This window comes from Nansenia antarctica (genome assembly GCF_963989245.1).
Source record: "Nansenia antarctica genome assembly, chromosome: 19".
Lineage (NCBI taxonomy): Eukaryota > Metazoa > Chordata > Actinopteri > Argentiniformes > Microstomatidae > Nansenia > Nansenia antarctica.
In genome coordinates, this window is record NC_137692.1 from 5,643,196 (window position 1) to 5,668,497 (window position 25,302).

Sequence of the window (25,302 nt, forward strand, 5' to 3'; positions counted from 1 at the left end):
AGGTGTGTTTACCTCTCTCATGACGTCAGTACGGGGGGGTGTCAGGTGTGTTTACCTCTCTCATGACGTCAGTACGGGGGGGTGTCAGGTGTGTTTACCTGTCTCATGACGTCAGTACGGGGGGGTGTCAGGTGTGTTTACCTCTCTCATGACGTCCCGTATGGCGGGGGTGTCGGGGGTGAACAGCAGCTTGCCGATGAACAGAGGCTTGACGCCGCGCCACATGATGCGAGACAGAGGGCTGGCCTCTAGGATTTACTTCTATAAAAACTGTGGCGAGGGACAGGCCCGAATTATCAAGGTTGGGCCCCATGGGCCCTTTTGGTATGATAATATTATGTTTAGTGTAGGTTGTCCACACACACACACACACACACACACACACACACCTGACTGTCTCTTTGTTGTCCTCTGTTTATGGACAGAGATCTGTGCCACTAGAATCTGAATCTGAATTACTGACTTTGAATTTGAATTGCTCAATTTGAATATATTTTTTTACTTTGAATCACATACTCTGAATTTGTATTCAATTCAGTTATTCAAGTTAAACAATACACATTCAAATTATGTGATTCAAAGTAATTTTTTTTATTCAACGTCATTTTTTAAATTCAAATTGAGAAATTCAAAGTCAGTAATTCAGATTCAGATTCTAGTGGTACATATCTCTGGCCATAATCCGTGTCCTTAAGGAAGAGCAATCGAGCGCTGATTGACCTAACACCTTTTCGGCCAATCAGCACCTTTCATTAACGTACCCAAGGAAGTTTAAACACTCCCGCCAGTAAAGCTGAGCTCAGTTCGTCATCGTGGAGGGAAGGACACCAAACACGGTAAATATCAACTGGTTACCATGTATTTTACCGGCCTTTTGACTGTTAACGTTACACAAGTGGTAGTACTACCGTAGCTGTTGGCTAGATGTGATTAACATGTTAACTGTAGCTGTTAACATGGAGCAGCTGAGCTTGTTACTGCTGCAGCTATTTGGCTAGCTTAGTAGAGCTAGCTGGCTAGCGCATTAACTGGAATGATAGCTAGCTACCTACATTAGCCTACTACAAGCCGTTTTCGCCATGGCTCGTCGGAGCTCTGGTAACAAGTAGCCTACTGAACAATTCGGTGAACGAATCTTTTCAATGAACTGATTCTAATGATTCAGTATGTTAGTGTAATACTTGGGATAAATGATTCCAAGGAAAGCTCTCAATCGAATCCCATGTGTTCTGTGTCTATGAATCCCATGTGTTCTGTGTCTTGGACCCTCGCCCTCAGTGTTGCAGTAGGCTACTTGATGGTGTATAGTGTATACTAACAATCACATTATTATTTTGCATTCGTTTTTCAGTTATCGGTTCTATGTAACCCACCTGCAGATTTGTACAACAACCAGCCCCCAGACACACTTTCCAATTTCGGATTAAATCCTTTGGAGTGCTGAAAATATCTTCAGGAGTGATATGAAACATAACATCAAATTAATAAAATAGGAGCATTGGTGGACTAAAACAAGTTATCAGAAGACTGCAAATGACTTCCAACTGTGGAACAGTGCTTCACCTCATTGTGACTGTAATTTTCAGGAATCTGGGTGGACCTGCGTCCCAAACCAGCTTGCAGATGAAGAACTTCTTCATTGCCTTTAGGAGTGCGCTCAACAATTTTTGGTAAAAGGTCAAATGTTATTTGCAACTCTCTGACTGGTGTGCAGTGGTTGGAAGGTCCTCTGAGGCACTGTCACTTTCCTTTCACTCCAAACATGGCAGGAAAAGACCTGTGATGAGAATGTTTTAATTTGACATTTGTACAGTTTTGTCTCATTAGCAGACATCTGTGAATGTAAGAGACAACGAGTTGCAGGCTGACAAATCAACCAAAACAGTAAGGACCTGGTCATTTCAGTGTGGACACTGGGTCGGCCATCATCACCCTCCATACCTGTCCGACCTCCTCCACATCAACATTCCCACCCGGTCCCTCAGGTCTGCCTCCTCCATCAACCTGACCGTCCCCCCAGCCTGTCTGTCCACCATGGGTTTTAGAGCCTTCAGCCGCTCCGCCCCTCGCCTCTGGAACTCCCTCCCCCCCGACATCAGGACAAATCAAGCTTTGGTTGTCAGGGAGGAAAAAACCATAGGACTGGGACATATATACATGCAGGCTATTTCTTCACTGCTTGTCAGTTTTGTTTATGTAATCCCCAATACCCAATTGAGCTCAGCAGCACAGCGGCAGCTGCATACATCGTATGACATACTTTTACTTCAGGAGGTTTTCAAGGTTTGCAATGAACATATGAGATCTGTGTGCGATCTGATATAGAATTCACTGAATAATAAATTGAATCATTAATATACTCTACTCAGATTTATTTGGTGAATGTGGTTGTGATAGTGGAAAATATGTGCTGGTACCTTGTCATAATTGATCTATACAGTGCCATGTAACTGAACACACTACTTATTAATCAATGTTCACCATGTGCATAATGTATACATGCCATGTGCATATTGTACACGCTATGTGCATTTATATTATTGCATCATTTATGTTCTTTGGATGGAACACTGATCTCATAGAATTCCTGTTTCCTGGGTAACAAGGAAACAAGGTACTGTATTTAAACAGCATTAAAGACTGCATTTTTGTACAACAAGAAGTCCAAACAGAATTGCACACAAACACAACAAGTCCAATAGACTTGGTTGTGAAGATAATGCAAGGTAAAGTTACACCTATTGTTGAATCTAAGTGAACTGAATGTTATCCTCTGTTTATGCAAAAATATATGAAAATAGTTCACTGTATGCATCACTTTTGCTGATATATTCAAAAACAGTTAGCTATGCTGTCTTGGATCTCACATGAGCTTGATATTTAGCATTCTGTTACTGTTGCAACAGCCGGAAACCAGCAGGGGGCACCATGTGGCGAGGTAGACCCTCTGTTCATCCTCAAAGTCACAACCGCTGAGATGGTGTGTGGGGAGAGGAAGTATAAGTGCTCAGGGTGTCTGAGGTACCACGACAACCTGGGCACCCTGATGGGCCACATCGACCAGGGCTGGAGGGAGGGCTTCAGCTGCAGAGTGTTCTACACCAAACTGAAGATCATGGAGGACCGGAGAGCACGTCTGACCAGCGGCCGCCAGACAGAGGACCCATCCAGCCTCGCCACGTACCTGAGCTCCCTTTCGCTGGCTGCTACGCCCACAGCCACACCCACAACTACACCCTTGCCCACCGATGGGAATAAGAGCCACTCATCATGGGACAGGAAGGCCGACATGATCCACATGTGGTTACGGCATACAGAGATGGCTGCTACATTCCCCTGAATGTAGCTGAGATACTTAGTGTGCTGTGTGGAAAATAATAAATGAACAGCACTGTTGGAGAAGCTACTCTGAAAATGTATTTAACTAGATTACCAATTACTGAGGAAATTATTCAGGAAAGAAGTAGAAAATTGAAGTTCAAAGACTAGAATAATAGTTTAATTCCAATGTTTTTGGGGGGTTTCTTTTGGAAGAATTTAGTGAGCTTGTAAACAGCTTGTAAACACTTCTAGGATTTTAATCTATCTTAAAATCCACCAAGCTACTGCAAATGCAGTTACATGTAGTGGAAATACTCCCCAACACTGACGAACACAATGTTTATATTGTATACATATATTATATTTTTTTCCTCAAAGGATATCTGCAGTTGTACAAGTATGTGTTATCTTTCAGATTTTTTAGATGAAAGAAGCAGATTCAAGATTCAAGATTGCTTTATTGTCTGTCACACAGTGTGTTCATGTGCAGTTCATGAATACAGTTTCCACATTAAAAACACACATAGGTCACATACATACAATAAAAACAGACAGACATAACAGTGTTTATAAAATGTAGTGCCTATTTAAAAAGTCCAGTCATTTAAAAAAAAAAAAGAAGTAAAAAACAGTATTATGATTTAAAAAGCTAAAATGGATAGTGCATAATAGAGCATTAAATGTGGTGAAATCCACAATACATGCCGCTAGCTGTAGCTCTAGTAAGCTCACGCATTAGCCAACTAGCTGCCATTACAGTACTAACATTTTAATCAGATCTAGCCAACAGCTACGGTAGTACTACCACTTGTGTAACGTTATAACAGTCAAAAGGCTGGTAAAATACATGGTGACCAGTTGATATTTACTGTGTTTGGTGTCCTTCCCTCCATGATAGCTATCCACATTAACGTTGCTGTGTACTTCCCTCCACGATAACGAGCTATCCACTCAACTTTACTGGCGGGAGTGCCTTGGGTACGTTAATGAAAGGTGCTGATTGGCCGAAAAGGAGTTAGATCAATCAGCGCTCGATTGCTCTTCCTTAAGGACCCGGATTATGGCCAGAGATATGTGCCACTAGAATCTGAATTACTGACTTTGAATTTGAATTGCTCAATTTGAATAAAAAAAATGACGTTGAATAAAAAAAATGACTTTGAATCACATAATTTGAATTTGTATTGTTTAACTTGAATAACTGAATTGAATACAAATTCAAATTATGTGATTCAAAGTAAATTTTTTATTCAAATTGAGCAATTCAAATTCAAAGTCAGTAATTCAAAGTCAGTAATTCAGATTCAGATTCTAGTGGCCCAGATCTCTGCCCATATCTGTTCTCCTCTGTTCTCCTCTGCTCTCCAGGAGCTGTAGGTGTCTGACAACAAAAAATAAAAGACTTATTGGCGTAAGTTTATTGTAAGTTTGAGCAAACGAAATACGCTACCCAGCATCCCTTGGTGCATGGGCCGCGCTCCCGCTCTCCGGGACGCTAATTGCAGGCGCGGGACAGCCCGAAGCGGACCAGTCAGTTCACCAGAAAGCCAGCAGCAACCGACCAAGACGTAAGTAAGTAAGAAGTTAACTCAACGTAGCCGTAATGTTAGTTAGCACTAAACGTCAACTAATCCAGATAATTGCCCAAAATTTAAAGTGCGTAGGCATATGTAAATTATTTGTGCTTCAAATGTATTGAGTTCATCGCTCACTAACTGAAACCTGTTTTGCTAACGTTAGCTAACTTTAGCTAACTTTTTTACCTCAGGTGTTAGATGCTACTGCTAGCTAGCTAACAGTCTTAGGTAAAGAAATTGTCTATAAGTTATACAAGATCAGCTGACGTTAATATCATGTTTTCTTTTGGTGTTCAGGAATGTTTTCCTGTTAAAAGCTAGCTAGCTTTGAGCTAACGTTAGCTAGCTAACTTCCAGTCATATGGCTTCACATGGCGCGAAGTAAGTCTCTCCCAGTGAATCACAGCAGTACACCAATGCAATAGGCCTTTTTCTCAGCCATGTTGATGTGTCAAAGCAGGGTAAGCACATGGAGCCACGGGAGGCCTTCAGTTCAAGTCCAGGTTTTGCCAGACTCTATGGCCTGGCAGAGTCAGTCACTAAACAGGAAATCTGCCACTTCTTCAAAGGTCTGTTAGTCCAGGAGGTGATGATGAATGTAAAACTGGGCATAAACCCTTGCTGCCTTGTGAAGTTTGTAGATGTCCAGGGTGCATGTGATGCAATGAGCTTCAATCATCAGCGGCTGGGTCCCGCCTCAGTGGAGGTCCGTGGGGCAACAGAGGCGATGTGGACCTACGCAGTCCAGCAGTGTGACAACCCCTCGTATGAAATGATATGATAGGCCACGATGTCCCGCATATTTAATTATTATTGGCAAAAAAAATAAAAAAATCATCGGATTTATCCAATGGCTGTGGAGAAAGCAGGGAAGGCTATCATCACGGGGCTGTGTTTGCTGTCAATCAAACTGTAGCACACGTCAGGTGCTGGGGTCAAGTGCAGCCAGGTTAACCAATGAAAGTAATTCCCCCCCAAACAACAACAACGAACGCGAGTCAAATGCAGCAGGTTATACAAAATGGAGGAAACTCAAACCACAGTCAGCAAGAAAAGAAGATGCACCTAGAACAAAGACTGGGAAAACACTTATACGTGGGTGAAGCCAGTGCAGGGCGACTCTCAGAGAGTTTTTTGCAATCTTTGCAAGAGTTCTTTTTCAATTTCACATGGCGGTGAATACGACATCAAAAGACACCGAGAATGTGATTCTCACAAGAAACGTGTCGCTCAAAAAGAGACATCCAACTCTATGGAGACATTCCTACTCAAACCGAAAAATGATGATCACTCTGATAAGGTAACAGCAGCAGAAATAACAAATATTTACCATACAGTGCAACACTCCCAATCATACCGGTCAATTGACTGTGTTAACAAGCTAGCTCCGACCATTTTTCCAGACTCTGAGATAGCAAAGAAAATGTCATGTGGTCGTACTAAAGCAGCGTCCATAGTAACAGATGTGCTTGCCCCTGCCTCTGTGGAGAGTTGTTTGACAGAATTAAAGACAACACCATTTTTTTCAGTGGCTTCAGATGCTTCAAATCATGGCACGACAAAACATGGCACGACAAAACCACGACAAAACCAGAGAACAGCTGAGCCTGCAGGAGACCATCAACACTCTGGAGGAGACCGTCCTAGAGTCCAAGAGGGCTGGGGAGGTCCTGAGGAGCGAGGTGCACGACCTGCGCCTGGTGCTGCAGTTGTCTGATAAGGAGCTAGCGGCGGTGAAGAGGGCGCTGAGCGAGGGGGGGGAGGAGCAGCGCAGGGAGGCGGCCCAGGCCTCCAGCAGCCTCATCAGCACACAGCTGCAGCTGCTGGAGTTGGAGCAGCTCTTGGGGGAGTAGAGGTCCCTGCAGGACGCGTACGACCAGCTCCAGGCCGAGGCCACGTTTGAGGCGGACGAGTCCAGACAGCAGCTGGAGGAGAGGCAGAGGGAGGTCACCGCCCAGAGAGGACAGATCACGGAGCTGACCGCCTCCATCCAGACTGAGAGGGACCACAGCAGCAGCCTGACCTCCCAGTCCAGACAGGACAAGGAGAGCACCTCCAAAGAGCTCCTACAGGCTCTAGAGCAGAACACTCTGCTGAGGAGGCAGGTGGCTGACCTGATGACTCAAAACCAACAGCAGGTTTCCAACAATGCAAGTCTTGATCAAAACGTGACAACTGACAATGGAACCATCACAAGCCTCGAGCAAAAGATTGAGCAAGACAAAGGGTTCGTGCTGGAGCTGATGAACCAGACCCGGGAGCTCCGCAGTGAGCTGACCCAGAAGGACCAGAACCTGGCCCTGCTGTCAGGAGACGTTAGTGACATCACGGCTAAGTGCAGCGCTGCGTGCTCTGAGAGGGAGCAGGTCCAGGAGCACAACTCCAGGATGCAGGCTGAGCTCCAGGCCTTCAAGGAGGCGGAGGATAGGAGGGTGGCATCCAACCAGATAGAGGTGGAGGTGTTGCAGGAGGAGGTGGTGTACGCCACGGAGGAGGTGGAGCTGCTGACCAAGGTGCTGGGGGAGCAGACGGCCCTTCTCCAGGCCTCCCAGGACCAGACCGCCCTGAGGGACACCACCATACACACCCTGCAGGACCAGTTACAGATGCTCCTCTCAGAGCTGAACGCAGAGAGGGCGACCAAGAACGCCCTCTGTGGGGAGGCAGTCTTGTATGCTCCTAACTTTAACATTCCTTTTTCTCTGCAGACAGACGCGTCGGATAGAGGGCTGGGGGCGGTGCTGACCCAGCAGGTGGTGGGAGCCGACCGTCCGGTGCTGTACCTGAGCCGAAAGCTGTCGGAGCGGTAGGGCAGGTACAGCACGGTGGAGAAGGAGTGCCTGGCCATCATAGACCACCTGTTGGCTGACATCAAGAAGGGCTATGCACTAAGGAAGACCACCAGGGCCCAGGCAGACAGGGCCAGCCTGCCCTCTAATGACAAGAAAAGGGATAGCACCCAGCCTGGTGAGCCCCTTTTTAGTTCAGTAGAATCTCTTTCTGAGAGTGTATATTTTCTACATATAGAACATATAGGACCCATATATAACAACATCTGTAGTTCATTGTTTCCCTCTCCTCTACCCTAGAACATGCCAAGCTTGAGCGATCATCAGCCGTAGATACCCAAGATGGCATAGAAGTGGACAAGGTGGCATCAACCATTCAGCAAGGATCGCAGGACAGACTGCCACACACAGGGGAGTCCACATCAGGCCTTCCAACAGGACTCAAACTGGATTCATCAGAGACCATCGCCCCCCTCAATCCTGGATTGGATCCCCTGCTCAAGGAGGGATCTTCAGAGAGAGATGAGGGCATGGCTACTGAATCCGGGGTTGAGGTTAAGGATGTGAACCGTAACGATTTATCCTCTACTGGGGATGCTACTAGGGAAGGAAACACAGAAACAAAGGTGATGGATCAGAGAGGGGCTGATGGAACGGTGGTGGATGGGTGTCCAGTGTCAGCACCTACCTTGGCCACAGTTGACGGAGACACAAAGTCCAAAGAAAAGACTGTCGTTGGGAGGGGGATGATGAGCTGATTACGGACAGGTGTCAGTGATCAGACTCGTTATCCCACTGGTCTATTTAACCTGTGTGTTTGTTCCCTCGGGAGAAAGGAGGAGGCAGGAAATACCTGCCACACAGGGCGAGAGAGAGAGAGAGAGAGAGAGAGAGAGAGAGAGAGAGAGAGAGAGAGAGAGAGAGAGAGAGAGAGAGAGAGCCACGGCAGCAGCAGCAGCAGATCCCGAAAGGGGGTGTGTAGCGGAGACTCCGCGGAGAACTATCCCGGAAGGGGAACAGCTGGGCGGGACGCGCAGGAGCGGCCGCGCGCCAGTGGAGTTCGAGTGGAGATTATTATTATTATTATTTGGGAACATCTCTCTCTCCAGCACGCCTGTGACAGTGACCACCTGTGCAACTCAATAAAATATGTGCTTGTTACACCGTTCCTCTGTGTCGACCTCCCTCTGTGCCTAGAGACCTTTACAATTACTTTTCGTCTCCTTCCTTCTTGCTAGTCTTTGCAGCCTAGAATATGACACACCCATTGACAACGTCACGGTTCTAGTTTTTGGTTCACGCTGAGAACCACTATTTTCTGCTTCCAGCTGAGAACCACTATTTTCTGCTTCCAGCTGTGAACCAACTTTTCAGGCTCCGAACTAATTTATTTTCACTCTGAACACGCCAGCCGGTTTGTGAGCCGCCAGACTAGGTTCGCGAGCCGGAATCGTAATGTACATCCAGGTACTAACCCGGCCCATCCAGGTACTAACCCGGCCCAACCCTGCTTAGCTTCTGAAGTCATCCAGGTACTAACCCGGCCCAACCCTGCTTAGCTTCTGAAGTCGGACGAGAGAATAATGTCACCGATCATCCGTATGGAACAACCGTGGGCACCTCCACACGCTACCCACGAGCGAGACTGCCCTGCCCGATCGGACCCTTTTTCGGGAGCGGGGAACATAGGACCCTTTTTCGGGAGGGAGCTAAGGTACCGGGGAACATAGGTACACTCCCCCTGTTGCATAATAGGGATGACATTTATCCGAGTCATGAGATCGAGGCTCATACCAGTTTTAGAGTGAGGCGCTGTGCAACCACGCAGTCACTTCTTACCTATTGTTAGTTACTGTATGTATCAAAATCTGGAGATGCGGTCATGGGATTGTAGCCATTTGTGTCACGTTCTAATGCTTTGGTCTGCATATCGGAATCTGATGTAACGATCTGACTTTTCTTTCAGAAAATGTGAATACATTTCTGCGTTGTTGAAAACATCGCTAGTCAACTAACACAGCTTGTTTTGTGAGCCTGCTAACAATGTAAAGTAGTTTTGTAGTTAAGTAGGTAGCAGTGGGGATTACTCACTGAATCCATTGCGTTGCAGTATTTTGGTGTTTGTGTTGTGATTCTCAACAATATTGAAACGTAGTTCCGTGTTTAAAAAAAAAGTCTGAACATTTTGATTGGTTGCCGATATGCGGACCAAAAGACTAGAACGTTTCACATTTTATTTTAAAAAAAATCTCCAAATTATTACTTTGCCCCTTGAAATATCTTCCTCTGGTTTAAATGGGGAAGAAGCTGTTCAAGGCACCAGGGGGTATTCCACGTATGTTGATTAGTAGATTAGCGTTTAATTTTATTTATTTTTTAAAGCCTGCATGGTTGGAGCAACTTGATTGGGATTCAAGCCTCAACTGATCATAGTTATTTTAAGACGGGGGTTCGAATCCTGCTTCTGACATACACTTTTTTTCTGCATTTCGTTGTCTGATGCTTGTATGCAATAACAATAAAGTTGAATCTAATCTAAAAATGTATGACTAAAATGATGGTGTAGGCTAATTTAACTACAATGGCGTTTGAAAGCTTTCTGACTAATAAATGAACTAGCATTTTAACTGGACCCTGGATCTGGCATACATTATTATTTCTTATGATTACTGATGGATAGATGATTCACTTACTTAGACAGATGTATTTATTGTAAATCTTTTTTTGCATGAAGGCTTCTGTTAAATATAAAAACTATAAACATGAAATTAAAGCCCACCTCTTTCTCCTGAGGCAAGGATGCTGCCTACACACCTGCACCAGAGACACCGCTCTGTGTTTTATAATGCACAATGACACACATACATCTTTTTACACCCTTTTATCTACCTACCTACATCTATATCTATCTATCTATCAAACTGTCTATCAAAATATATAATTATCTATCGTCTATCTATCTCGTAAAAGGTGGGACCTAATATTTCCCAAAAGTCACTTGAGGAACTGTCATTAGGGATGTTGTTTCCGCATGTGAGACATTTTTGCGCATCTAACTTAAACCAGACCATAAACCTGGTCATCTAACTTAAACCAGACCATAAACCTGGTCATCTAACTTAAACCAGACCATAAACCTGGTCATCTAACTTAAACCAGACCATGAACCTGGTCATCTAACTTAACACTAGAACAGCCGTGAGGTGTTAAACAGCACCAGTGAGTACAAAAAAAATTCTACCTTTGCACTCGATCACATTTCAGGACCCTCCTTTCATGACTTTTCCTAGATATGTGCGTTCTACCACCCAGCATTTTTACATTTTCAAAATCGAGTTAGTATAAAGCGTTTTAGCAGTATTTCTGTGTGTGTCTGTGTATTTGTGGCTGCCATCTTTTTCTCCAAGCCTGCAATTCTCTTTTATATCAGCAGAGGTAGCAAGGGGGCACACACTGTGCTCAAATTCAGGCTTCAGTGCTGAATGAGACACAGTGCATAAGACTGATATTTGTGTTTATATATAGGCTACAATAACAATCAAAATAAGATATGTATATGTGCAGACAGTTATGAAAATGATAAACTGTACAGTATGTCTCCCAATCAATGTTCGTTCAGACAATACAACCAAAGGCGTAAAAATACTGATGTTCTCATAATGTAATTATAGATATAGCTAAATTAGACTGTAGACTGCTATGGAGTTATATTGAAACCAATATATAGATTATATATATAGATTATATATACAACCTGATTGGATTAAATAAGATTCTGTTGTGATTGTGTTGACATTGTTGTGATTGCAAAATAAATCTTGGTTATGTAATGTGTAAAGAACATGATGACACGAATGCCTATTATGATGATATGCAAAAGGGACAATCTGTCGATGAATCTTGAACAATCACCGGTTGAATATGCTAATATAGGAACAGTGCCTAAAACCCCACTTCAAAAGGTTGTTATTCAAAGGCAGCATCCTAAGCCTACTAACACAATGCACAGTAAAAGAGAACATGATCAAATGTCAACAATGAATAATCAGTCAACAATGGATAATCTTATCAATCAAGACACCATGTCCAATGTAGAGCAAAAACATGACATCGCTGATATCCTTCTTACTCAGCAGAAACTTGCTTTACTTCCTGTGAGGGAAATGAATACATTTGATGGAGACCCAATGAATTTCCTACCCTTTATGCGTGCTTTTGAACATTGTATTGAGGACAAGACAAGTAGCAATCCAGACAGGCTTTATTTCCTGGAACAGTACACCACTGGACAGTCACGAGACTTGGTGCGTAGCTGCATGCATATGCAACCAGACAGAGGCTATGCTGAAGCTAAGAAGCTAGTAGTAGTAATAGTAGGCAATTGTTTATCACAGATGAATCCTGACAATTGATGGTTGATGCATGGGGGAGGGTCATCTTATTCTCAATGATCTCTTTCTGATCGTTTCCGATCACCACACAAAGGATGCCTCCAACAAGCCCTTCAAACCATCCCCCACCAGAAAGGTTGTACTTACAGGAAAGTAAGGAGAAGAAGGGAGAGAGTATATTGACAATTGATAATAAGATATTGATAATGTATTTCGCTGTCGACCAAAATCGTTTGAAATGACGTGCTTGTGCATTGAATGACACTATGTACAGCGCTGTCAATTTTTAAATAATGCAATAGGCTATATATATGAATGTTCAGTTGTGATATGAAGTAGCCAACAATTCTCATGTCGACCATGATAATAATAGGCTACAACAAGGTTGTACATAGATATACGCAGATTCATATTTGGATAGTTGATTTTGGCACCATTGTATAGTAGCCAATTGCAGAGAGTATACATTATTTTGTTTGTTTACTGCACATTATAAATGAAATGATGTGTATTAATTATTTTGTTTGTTTGAATCCTCACTGTGTTCATGTGTCTGCTGATGTTAGGGCCGGCGTGAAGTTCACGACAAATAAACAGACTTTGTGAAGCTCATAACTATGATAACACAATATTGCAATATTTATTACTATTCTTTTTTAATAATGATAATCAACTTTCATTCATTAGTAAAGCTCCCGCAGTCTCAATCAATCTCCTCTCCATATATAGCATTTAATCTGTTCCATAGTTCGTTCTCAGCTGACTCAAGCTTCATATCAGATTGCTCTAATAATTTCCCCACTTCTCTGCTTATAGGAACTTTATGCATTTTAGAGAAACATGCAGAGCATGTATTTGACAAAGAAACGTGTAGGCTAAGAACTAGTTTCTAAAGTGAGTTACAATCACTTGATGGTTGATACACGGGGGAGGGTAATCTTATTGATCGTTTCCCATTAGGGGAAGGGTAATCTTATTGATCGTTTCCCATTAGCAAAAATAGCTGCCAATTCATGAGCGAGCCAAGCGGGTTTCAAAGCTGCCAAGCGGGTTTCAAAGCTGCCAAGCAGGTTTCAACGCTTACAAGCTTACAGCAGTCGATTGTCTGCTGATGTTACGGGCACGGCCGGCGTGAAGTTCACGACAAATAAACAGACGTTATCACTGTGAAGCTCATAACTATGATAACACAATATTGCAATATTTATTACTATTATTTTTGTATAATAATAATCAACCATCATTCGTTAGTAATGAAAACTCCCGCAGTTCCGATCAATCTCCTCTCCACTTTACACATTACATAACCAAGATCTCTTTTGACATCACAACAATGTCAACACAATCACAACAGAATCTTATTTTATCCAACCAGGTTTTATATTTTGATTATGACATCATGTCTTTCAACATTGTCACACTTTTCATTACACACATTAGCGGCATAAAAAATGATGGGCTGGGCGTGCGAGGGAGCGTGCTTATTCTGGCAGATTGTGAAATATTAAAACCAATAACATTCTGAATGATTTATCATTCTGTACTCTTTCTCTCCTTTCTTTCATGTATTTTCTTTTCTTTTTCTCAATTAGTAGTCTCCTAATCTCGCTACAGTTTGAGCGAGACTGTAACTGTCATTGTTTGAATGAATGAATGAATGGTCTTTATTTGTCATTGATATAGTACAGGTACCAAACAACGAAATTTGGGAGGGGGGGCTCCCCTGGTGCTAGGAAACTAGGTGCTAGGAACTGGTGCTATAACTGTGTTCATGTTATAATGTTTAGTGAACGAACAATTGTTGGGTGTTTGCCACAAATCGGAATTATCTTGCCGTGAAATGTGTACATCAAATAACATGATGTCGGCGATCTACTAGAACTGCGGGACGACTGCAATGTAGGCTACCATATCATACCGTTTTATATTGAAAAATATGATGGTAAATAAATACATGTGGGACCGATGTATGATGGCAGAGGTGTGGTGTGTATCAGTCAGTCTTGTTCCAGCGATAAGGCATGCGCTCTGCGCTGCGGGCAGTGGGGCTCTCCGATCAATGAACAAAGAGATCGGGTTTCCCCCGTGGTGTGTTGCGTGTTCACGCTTCTTGCGTGACATCGCCCTCCAGCGATCTTTGTGCGTCAGTACACTCTTCTCTATGTTAAACTATCATAGTGCTGAAGAACACCTCATCGCGATTGAATAAGGTCGCGATCCGCGGCGCTCCCAGTGTTAAACCAGACCATAAACCTGGTCATCTAACTTAAACCAGACCATAAACCTGGTCGCTACCAGTTTGGTTTGTTCCTTTGTACCGGTTTGTTCTGAAGGATTGGTTGCATAGCAACGCAACAACAGCAAATTATTTCAGCCACATTCAGGGAATGGAACTCAATTTGAAATGATCGTAAATTATGAAAACACGCCTGAATTACTTGTAGTCGAGTTTCATAATATGAAATACCCCCCTTAATATAAGAGTGATTGATGTTCTACGTAATGTGTATGATTGGTAAACCAGCAGTTTTATTGACAAATAAATGTACCTCATAGTAGAATTGTTGAAAAGAACACCACATGCTTACAGATGTGACGTCCTACATGTACAACAACGATAATGAAATACAACAATAATGTGCATATAGAAAACTATGCGTTTCCACTGAACTCAATAATATTGTTGAGAGGAATTTGATGAGTACTATGAGCAATGGCATTGCTTATTTGATGATTTGAAAGTCAACCCCCACCCCTTCCCCCTGGATCAGAAATCCAATATTATCTTCATTCCAGGAAAGGAAAGCATAATAATATTATAAAGTGCCACCCACACAACCAGATGAAACAGTCCTACTATTCAACATTACAATGAAATATCTGGCATGAAACTCCATCACGTCAATCCAAATATCTATAGAAGGAGAACAACTTTCATTGCCAACACATAATACTTTTTTACGGTCTATTTGACCATAACGCAAAACACTTAGAAAACAGCGAGCTAGTCGTCTTCCATCTATTTTATAGACAGCATGTAGTTGTTTGAAGTCTGAGGTCATGTTCTCACATGAAAGTCCGAATCGAGACCCGGAGCAAGTGGATGAGTTAACAACATTGTTGCATAAATTATTTCTCTGATTTGCGTTCTCACAGCCCTTCATGTAAACAAAGTAACATACGCAATAAAAGCAACAGACGTGGTAGTTGATTGGTCAGATTGATTGATTGCCCGTTGTCCCGCTCTTATACAGATCAATTGACTCTTAACCCACCTCACACCACAGGATAATCTTATAGGATAAGAGCCATCCGATAATCGATAATCGTGCGTTTTCTGTCTTTGGTCGGAAGGGGGGAAATCGGCCCGATTATCTTTGTGTGTACCCGGCTTTAGTTGGCACTGTATCTGGGATGTGATGCTGCTGTTGCTGCAGTGTGAACTAGTGATGGGTATAGGCCCTAGGCCTAATGGATTTATTAGCCCCCCCACTCAGTATCACCACCAGCCGCCACTGCTGGCCTCAATGTCAATGTTTGGTCCTTGTGATGGCTTGGTGTATGATGTGGACCCAGGTGCAATGCAGGACAAGGAGTAGATAGTAGGCAACGATTGGCTAAACAAAGTTATCTTTACTGAGGCTATGTCCACACCAATACGTTTTTTTTATAAACGCTTTCCGTATATAAAAATATCACCTTCCACACGAGCACGTTTATAAAAATATCTGCATCCACATGCATACTGAGTTAGATGCGGGGCAGCTCTTACGAAGTATGTTAGTTACTTTTCTGTTCTGTATGTGTGCACAGTTGTGGCACTGCCACATGTGCCATAAATGTATATGGTGCACTTTATTTAAATACCCAGAAAATAACTTATGAAAGGGGTTATTGAAATGAAATGTCCTCAAAGTTGTATATGGTGTGGGTAAATGAAAAAGGTTTTGTGCAATTGCCTTTTTGGGGGGGTTTAATTAGGACTGATCAGTCTCGTTGCGCCGTGGGTTTTTTCCATCCTGCGTTGGATTATATGACTTTGATTCAGCCTGGAACCCTGTGGACGGGCCTATAGGCTAGGGTTGTTGAGACTCATTTTCTTTGATCCAGCTATAGTTCGCATTGCGGACAAACGGGACTGGTTAGGGATTGCTATTTGTGTTGTATATCGTTGTTATGAACTTTCATGTGATTTGGAAATACAGTTTACTGATGATTCAAGCCATTGTTTTCATGTCATATATCAATTTATTACTTTAGCAGAGGGAAGTTAACTCTATCCATAAAAGAATCCGAGTTTGCTATGGCACAGATTTGTTCACTACAGGTCTGATTGTTATAGATGGTGGCCAGTACGGGTACGGGCCAAACCTCTCCAGGGCGTGGCACTAGCCTCCCCTCACCACCAGGTGTCACCCCTGGCCGAACCTCTATTGGGATGGGCACTAGCCTCCCCTCCCCACTAGGGGTCAGCTTCGGCCAACGCTCTCTGGTGATTGACACTAGCCTCTCCCCACCACTAGGGGTTCCTCTCAGCCAAGCAGCTGGTGGGCCTGTACACTTTACTAAGCCTCCTATCAGGATGGACTTCCCAGTCTTTGGGGGTTCAAGGGAAGTATCAGATGTGATGAACTTTATTGAGAAGTGTGAAACATTTCTATCGATCAGACCGCTCTCAGATCCAGAACTCATTGGAACGCTGTCCATTGTTCTCAAAGGACCAGCCCACAGCTGGTGGACCGTGGAAAAAAAGAAGGTCCGCAACTGGACAGAGTTTAAAGAAGCCTTCCATGGTGCATTTCTTACCTCTGATTACAAGACAGAGGTGGAGGAGAAACTGAGGGATATGGTCCAGACCCCCACCCAATGTCTGCGAGATTTTGCATATGACTATCGTGCACTCTGCTTGAGGTGGAAGTCTGATATTTCAGAGAAGGAGCTGGTGAGAAAAATCCTAAACAACTGTAACCCCAGGATGATGGTAAGGAAAGGCCAAGCGGAGGCACCTCAGCGCTGGGGAGTGTGGTAGTCTGGGGAGCAGCGCCCAGGGCACCCATGCCCTCACACAGCCCCATTCCGTTGTCCATGGCAACCCTATTCCTAACCTCTTACCGAGAACCCCCACCAAAAAGAAGAGGAGAGAATCTGCTAGATTACTAGCTAGATCTAGTAATCTAGACGTGACGGGTAGAGTCAGGGTCGTCAGTCCTCAGAAGGCCGCCCAGCCTTCCACCCCTGTAAAGACAGAAACACCCCATGCAGTGTTCACTCCAAAACAAAAGGAACCAGAGCCGGAGGAGGAGGCGTTTACCACACCCATGAAGGAGGAGCCTCCAGAGGAAATGATGGACTGTCTGGAGGGGCTGACGGAGGCCATGTACGGGGACGACGAGGAGTTTGAGCGCTCCTCCTCCTTGGGAGCAGGACAGGAGGATCCAGGCTGTGTGTTCCAGCAGGAGGAGGACGAGGTGGACGCTCTTCCCGACGCCCACTACGGCCTCCTGGGCACCAGCCAGGCCCTGGTCCAGCCCCAGGGCCACATGGAGGACCTCCCGGGGGAGATACTGATGCTGGTGTTCGGTCTCCTCCCTGCCGAGGACCTCTATCGTCACGTGGGCCTGGTCTGTCACCGCTGGAGGGAGATCGTCACCCAGCCTCTGTTTGTTCCATGGAAGAAGCTGTATTACCGTTACCAGAAAAGAGAGAGAGAGGCCGTTCGGGAGATCAGCTGCATTCTGAAGGCCAACAGCATCACCAAGGAGGACGACCTGAGTGTCATCAACCTTGTCAGGTTCATGGCCCAGTATAAGCCCAGGGAGAGGGTGGAGGCTGCCGCGGTGCTGCAGAGTTGAGGAGCCACAGTCTCTTCCCCCAGGCGGAGGCCTGCCTCAAACACAGGCTCCCTCAACTAGAGGGCATGGAGGAGGGTCCTAACTCGTGGGCGGCCATGACTCTGGTCCTCGTGCTGAGTGACGGAGTGGGGGACGTCCAGGCCCTGGTGGCCCGGCTGAGGCGCTGCCTGGCCTCACACACCGCCATCACAGAGTACCTCAGCGCCGTGGCAACCCTGCTGCTCGCCATGAGGAACAACAACATCAGCATCAGCAACAGGTGGCACTACAACATCTTCTATGTCCTCCACCTGATGGAGAACGCCCCCCCCTCAGCCGTCACCAGCCAGAGCGGCCCCATGTTACACAGGAGACCCCAGTGTCAGGTGACCCACGAACAGCAGCAGATCCTGAACCATGACATCCAGAGCGGCCACGTGGTTAAGATCATGGCCTTTGCAGGCACTGGGAAGACCACCACACTGGTGAGGTATGCCCAGCAGAGGCCACACCTCCGTTTCCTGTACGTGGCCTTCAACAAGTCGGTTGCCATGGCGGCGCAGCGGTTGTTTCCCTCCAACGTAGACTGCCGGACGGTTCACTCCATGGCCTTTGCAGCCGTTGGCAAGAAGTATCAGGAGAAGAAGAAGCTGTCGTTCAACGTGAAGCCCTTCTCGGTGGCCTGGGTCCTGCCCAAGGGGCGCGGCGGCTTCGTCAACGCCAAGGTGGTCACCCAGACCCTCACCGCCTACATGGCCTCGGCCGACACGCACATCACCCCGGAGCACGTCCCCGCGAGGTACAAGAACACGAAAGGGAACATGCAGATAACCAGCGAGGAACAGAAGAGGTTGTTTGTGAATGACGCCCAGGACATCTGGGACAGAATGGTGGACTTGGGACACAGGAGCAGAGATTCAGGATACCACATGTGCGCTGACGGCTATCTGAAGCTGTGGCAGCTAGAGAGGCCGTGTCTGGACAAGTATGATGCTATCTTTATTGACGAGGCCCAAGACTGCACGCCAGCCATCATGGACATCATGTTGTCTCAGTGTTGTGGGAAGATCCTGGTTGGAGACCCTCACCAGCAGATCTACACCTTCAGGGGAGCGGTCAACGCTCTTCATCTAGTGGCACACACACACCTCTACTACCACACCCAGAGCTTTCGTTTCGGTGCTGAGATCGCCTACATCAGAGCCACCATTCTCCACGTGTGTAAGAAAGTGAAGAAGATCCTTGTGGGAGGGAAGCAGGAGGGCAGTGTGCGAGGTACTACTGGGGACACACTGGACATCCTGAAGTCTGGGCTGAGTCCAGAGCAGGGGAAGATAGCCATCCTGGCGCGCAGCAACGCCACTGTGTTTGATGAAGCTGTGAGACTCATCACTGCCAATCCCCACTGTAGACTGCACATCGTAGGGGGGGTTGAGAACTTTGGCCTGCAGAAGATTCTGGACATTTGGCGTCTGAGGCAGCCAGAAAACAGCCGGGGGGAAGGAATAATTCAGGACAGCTTCATTCAGAAATTTGCCAGGAGTACAAAGCTGGGGGGTTACCAGGGGCTGAAGCAGTACGCCACCAACACAGAGGACCGCGAGCTGGAGGTCAAACTGGCCATCGTGGAGAAGTACAACAGCCGCATCCCCGAACTGGTGCAGCGCATCTGCGGCTGCACCGAGAGCCACCCTCAGAACGCAGATTTCATCCTGGGGACGGTCCACAAAGCCAAGGGGTTGGAGTTTGACACGGTGGTGGTCACCGACGACTTCGCCAAAGTGTTTTGGCGAAGCGACTTTGCGATTTCAGCGACTTCGCTAGTGTTCAGAGCTGATGATGTCCCAGAGGACGAATGGAATCTGCTGTATGTGGCGGTGACGCGGGCCAAGAGCTCTCTGATCATCACCAACCTGCTCACACTGGCCGGGGAGTACTTCCTGAGGTCAGAGTTGACCGATGCCCTGCTGACGGAAGGCCAGCCGCCCCTCTGCTCCGTGCGGGAGTGTAAGAACTCCATCATGGCCGACTCGGCCATCGCCATGCGCAAGCTGCCCATCCGATACATGGAGAGTGCAGACTCTGGGGGTCCAGTGTGTGAGAGCTGTGTGTGGCAGCGCATTGGCCCCACCGCATGTCTTCTGGCCCCACCAGAGAAGCTCCAGACTTTGCCCCAAACACAGGAGCGCCTGGAACTGCCCATCCACTATGCCATCATCTATGCTATCTTTTAGGAGTGCCTTGATATCTATGCCAACTAGGCTATCTTTTAGGAGTACCTTGACCCACCCTTCTAAACCCTGTCATTCAGACCTCAACATCGTACATAGCCATTGCCACCTCACCCTGCATCTCAGATCTACCGCTGACGCTGGCTGAGATAGCAGAGGCACAGGAGAAGGACCCTGATGTCAGCTCCCTGGAGGCTCCTAACAAGTCGGACCGCATCGGGTTCGTGAAGATTCAAGGAGTACTCTATCGACGAAACCCTGTGAAAGGAGAGGGGGACAAGTTCCAATTCCTGCAGGGAGATTTGGTCTGGGTCAGAACACACCCTCTCTCAAAAGCGTCAGACTACTTCTCAGCCAAGCTCGCGCCCAAATGGTCAGGTCCAGCCACTGTCCTGAGAAAGTTAGGTCCCCTGAATTACCGAGTCCAATGGAACGACCAGACACAAAAGGTTGACACTCTGAATGTTGTCAATTTGAAGCCCTACTTTGGGGTTTAGACCCCGGTACCTCCGGCGGGGGGGGGGGGGGGGGGGGTCTGTGACACTGCCACATGTGCCATAAATGTATATGGTGCACTATATTTAATTACCCAGAAAATAACTTATGAAAGGGGTTATTGAAATGAAATGTCCTCAAAGTTGTATATGGTGTGGGTAAATGAAAAAGAAACTTGTAATGTGTGGTGAAAGGTCATTGGTTTCTGTCTATGTTGAATGCTATGTCCATTGGCAATGTACGGGTTAATGGGGAAAAGACGCGACTTTCGGAGGCACCTGTCCACTATAAGGGAGGGGTCAAGGAGGAAGTAAGGGGGGGTTGTTTTGGGGGAAATGTTTGGAGAGAAGGAGATACGAGGGCGCCAGTTTTGATATTGCAGCCGCTTAAATTACCACACGGACGGACTGAAGTTTGAACCGTTGATCCGGGGAAATCAAGATAGTGTATTACACGGAGATCACAGAGACTCGTTCATCACCGTCGTATGTGGATTACCTGTCATCGCAAGTGTTGACCGACCAACTCTATTCTACTCTACGCTCATCGCTGTTCCACCTCTCTCCCAAGGAACGGGTGAGAGCGATCTATTTTGTTTTCTTTTGGGTTTTGTGCAATTGCCTTTTGGGGGGGGTTTAATTAGGACTGATCAGTCTCGTTGCGCCGTGCGTTTTTTCCATCCTGCGTTGGATTATATGACTTTGATTCAGCCTGGAACCCTGTGGACGGGCCTAATAGGCTAGGGTTGTTGAGACTCATTTTCTTTGATCCAGCTATAGTTCGCATTGCGGACAAACGGGACTGGTTAGGGATTGCTATTTGTGTTGTATATCGTTGTTATGAACTTTCATGTGATTTGGAAATACAGTTTACTGATGATTCAAGCCATTGTTTTCATGTCATATATCAATTTATTACTTTAGCAGAGGGAAGTTAACTCTATCCATAAAAGAATCCGAGTTTGCTATGGCACAGATTTGTTCACTACAGGTCTGATTGTTATACAGTTACTCGCTTTAAATGGGCTGAAGATTATGGCTGATATGGGAGTAGTTTATAGGAGGAGTTTGTAATAGGAGGGGAGATTCCCGTTTGTTAGGGTTGGTTTATATTGGTTATTTGATTATATTGAGTTTTGGATGTTTTTGAGGAGTTTGTGGCAGCTCCGTCGGTCGATGGGTTGTTACAGTTAACAAAGGAACAACTGTGGAAGGTTGTTGAACATTATGAGGTTAAGCTTGAGGTGGTGAAAGGCCGAGCAAAGAAACAGGACGTAGTAGAGGCTTTACAGAATACATTAATTAATAGGGGCATACTTAAGGGTAAATTGTCTGTCCCTAAAATATCCGTTGGGGTTGCATCTGGGTCCACTGAGTTAACATTTGATCAACAGAGAGAATTGTTAGCATTACAGATGGAATCTCAGAGGCAAGAGCGTGAATTTCAGACGCAAGAGCGTGAATTTCAGACGCGAGAGCGTGAATTTCAGATGCGAGAGCGTGCGAGGGACAGGGAATTGGAGTTTGAAAAATTGGCTCATGAACGGGAGCGCCTTAAGTTGATTGCTGAGGGAAAGTTATCTGACGTTGGAGGTGGCGGTTTGGGTAATTCTAAGAGGGATAATTTGTCTGCCATGGTTAGACTGTTGCCAAAGTTTAATGAAAAAGATCCTGATATATTCTTTTCACTGTTTGAGAGTGTTGCCGACGATAGGGACTGGTCTACTTCAGACCGCACCGCATTACTACAGAGTGTGCTTATTGGCCGAGCTCAGGAAGCTTATATTGCTCTTAATGGTGGAGAGAGGAAAGATTATGATACAGTTAAGGCCGCTATCCTTAAGGCATATGAACTTGTTCCTGAAGCTTACAGACAGCGGTTTAGACAATGGAAGAAACATGATAAACAAACTCATGTTGAGGTTGTAAGAGAATTAACCAGCCATTTCAATCGTTGGTGCGTGGCGGTAGAGGTGATTACTCTGGAGGATCTGTCAAATGTGATTATTTTGGAACAGTTTAAAACCATTGTCCCTGATCGCATTGCCACTTACGTTAATGAACACATGGTGAAAACGCAGAAATAAGGAACACACCCGAGCTAAGTGGGCGGAGTTCCAGAACACAGCTCCGGAAGGACCCGGTGATGATGTCATCAAAAGACGACACCGTTTTGATAACAACTTTCATTCTACTCCTGATGTGAGTCCGTCGAGGTCGCCAGCTTGGAGGAAATCTATGTTATTTCTGGAGTCAGAAGACTTCCGACAGGGCCGTTTTGAGCAGCGCCGGTATCTCCACATTGGTGAAAACGCAGAAATGGAGGAGGAGCAGCTGTTCAGACGCAGGCAGCAGGAGGAAGAGGACAAGCATCTGGCTCTCCAGTTGCAGAAGCAGCTGAACCGAGAGGACACCCTCCGTGCCGCTGTGGACCGCAGCAAAGGCTCCAAAGATCAGTACCAGCTTCGCCAGAACCCCGCCAGGCACAGCGGGAGGCGCTCACACGCATCCACTTCCAAAGAGGCGGCGAGGGGCACAGCAGGGAAGAAGAGCCCGCCCGGCCGTGCCGCTCAGGTGGAACAGAGCTCCACACGGAGGAGCGCCTCCCTCCCCGGCGTTACCCCCTCCGCTGTTAAGTGTAAATAAATACTTTAAAGGTTTAGCTTCCTTTTTTAAAAAGTTGTATTCCCATCTGAAAAAAAAAAAAACAGTGGTTAGTCAATCTGATCCTTCGTGTACAGAAATCTTAACAAACATTGCCCATGTACAAAACTAAACCAGCTACATGCATTTTATATCTTTAAGTATTTGTGATGATTCAGGCTTATGATGACCCATTATGCAATGTCAACTGGCTGCCATACTGTGATGCTGCCTGTCAACAGTTCCCCATGAATGACTTGTTATTCTGTCTTTGAGATATAGTGGGTTCAATCACCGCTAGATGAGACTGTAATGTTCATATGTTAGTACTTATTACACCCATGTGAAGTGTAACATTTGTGTTTAGCAGAATTGAATAAGGAAAATTGTCTGAACTCATCAACTTAGCGATGTTGCACTTACTTAAAGACCTCCAAAACTTCCCACACATCTCCAGATCGAGTAACGGTATTCTGCGTCACTCAACAGATTGTTTAGCTGGCAATTTTGTAGTTTGTTTGTTTTGGTTGGGTTGATTTCTTGAACGGAGACAGACAGTTTGTGCTTGTTGTTGTTGTTGTTGACATCCTCCCTCCTGAGGACAACTCGGTTATATTGTTTTTTTTTAATCACATGTTCTTTCTCTTTATGAATAAACAGTTTTTTCCTTGTTCTGCAACTATTTCTCCTCATTTATATTTTGTGAGCTGCATCATTGTCAACAGATGAACTACACAGATGAAATCATGTATATAAGAGAGTAGGAGATGAATGTAATTTAAAAATGCCATCTTTGTCCATCACACATTATATCATCACTGTGTTTAACATGGTACAATTGATAGAAGAAGAGGATTATATACATCAAACATATTTGTATTCTAATTTGTACAACCAACTTTTCTACATTTTACATTATACACCAGCAGCATAATGTGTTAAGCTTATCATACTCATTGTACATATTATACTCATAGTATTCAAAATATTACTGGAACAGAAGGTTGCCACGATTGGCACAAGTACATGTTGTGATCAGCTCCACATCTTATCTTCTATTCTCATTAGACCTGATGAGTGATTAGCCAATCACAGAGGGTTAGGGTTAGACACTCCCCTAATTCCAGTACTCCATAGAGCCTGCCGGCTGGGGCTGCCAGGGCTCCGCCCCCTCAATGATCCGGCGAATCACAGAAGCAGCGCTGATCATAATATGACCAGCTGCTTGGAGGAGGGTGGAGGCAACACGGAGGGCTTCTCTGAGAGAGGAAGAACGTGAGTGAATCAGTTGAATATACAGGCAGTAATTAGTAAAAAAAAAAAAAAAGTTCAACCGTGGGGGCGACCGCCCCTCCTGGTGCCCCCACGGTTGAAAAATGTCTCGCTTAAGTGCCCTTTTGAGTGGCAAAAATGCCCTTTTGAGTGGCGAAATTAGCGGATGTGCCCTATTGGCTGCCCTTCCAATGGTCTAAACTTGACCATGTGCACTGATGGGGTCCCACAGCGTTGACACATTGACATTGCCGTAGTAAGACAGCTAGACACTTTACCGCAGACTGTAGATGTACAAAGCTATCTTAGTTTTATTGTTAAGTGGTGCAGCGGCTTCTGTCTGGGCTAGCCTATATTGTCACATATCTGGTCGTTGAAACGTGTATGCTGCTGTGTGTGTTGTAGGCCTAAAGTGAGTGCAAAACTCTCGTTTCGGTGCTAGCCTATGTATTGGTGCGCTGTCACAGTGTCACCAAATAGGCCCTTTGTTTTCCCCATGTGTTAGGTGCGCATGCGCTGTCACCTGGGCTGTTTTCATCTGTGTTTCGAGGTCGTCACGGCATAAGGGGAACGCCCACCTGGCGGGCAAAACAAATCTTTCTTCCGCTGCCTGCCAGCTATTTTATCAGGTTTTTACCAAGTAATTAGTTGTTTGACAAAATGCTGGATAGTTGCTGTGCAATCGGGTGCACTAACCGACGAGGAGACGACCCTGGGTTGGGCTTCTACAGAATTCCGTCAGAAAAAGAAAAT

The 25,302-nt window shown here is 45.5% G+C and overlaps 1 pseudogene across 1 annotated transcript; it reads left to right on the plus strand.

The window, feature by feature from the left end:
• Positions 1-6,463: 6,463 nt before the first annotated feature.
• LOC308173839 (F-box DNA helicase 1-like) lies at positions 6,464-20,143 on the plus strand (annotated as a pseudogene). The gene is made up of 4 exons: positions 6,464-6,685; positions 6,779-7,553; positions 16,758-17,020; positions 17,361-20,143. The product of its transcript is annotated as an F-box DNA helicase 1-like (transcript).
• Positions 20,144-25,302: the final 5,159 nt, after the last annotated feature.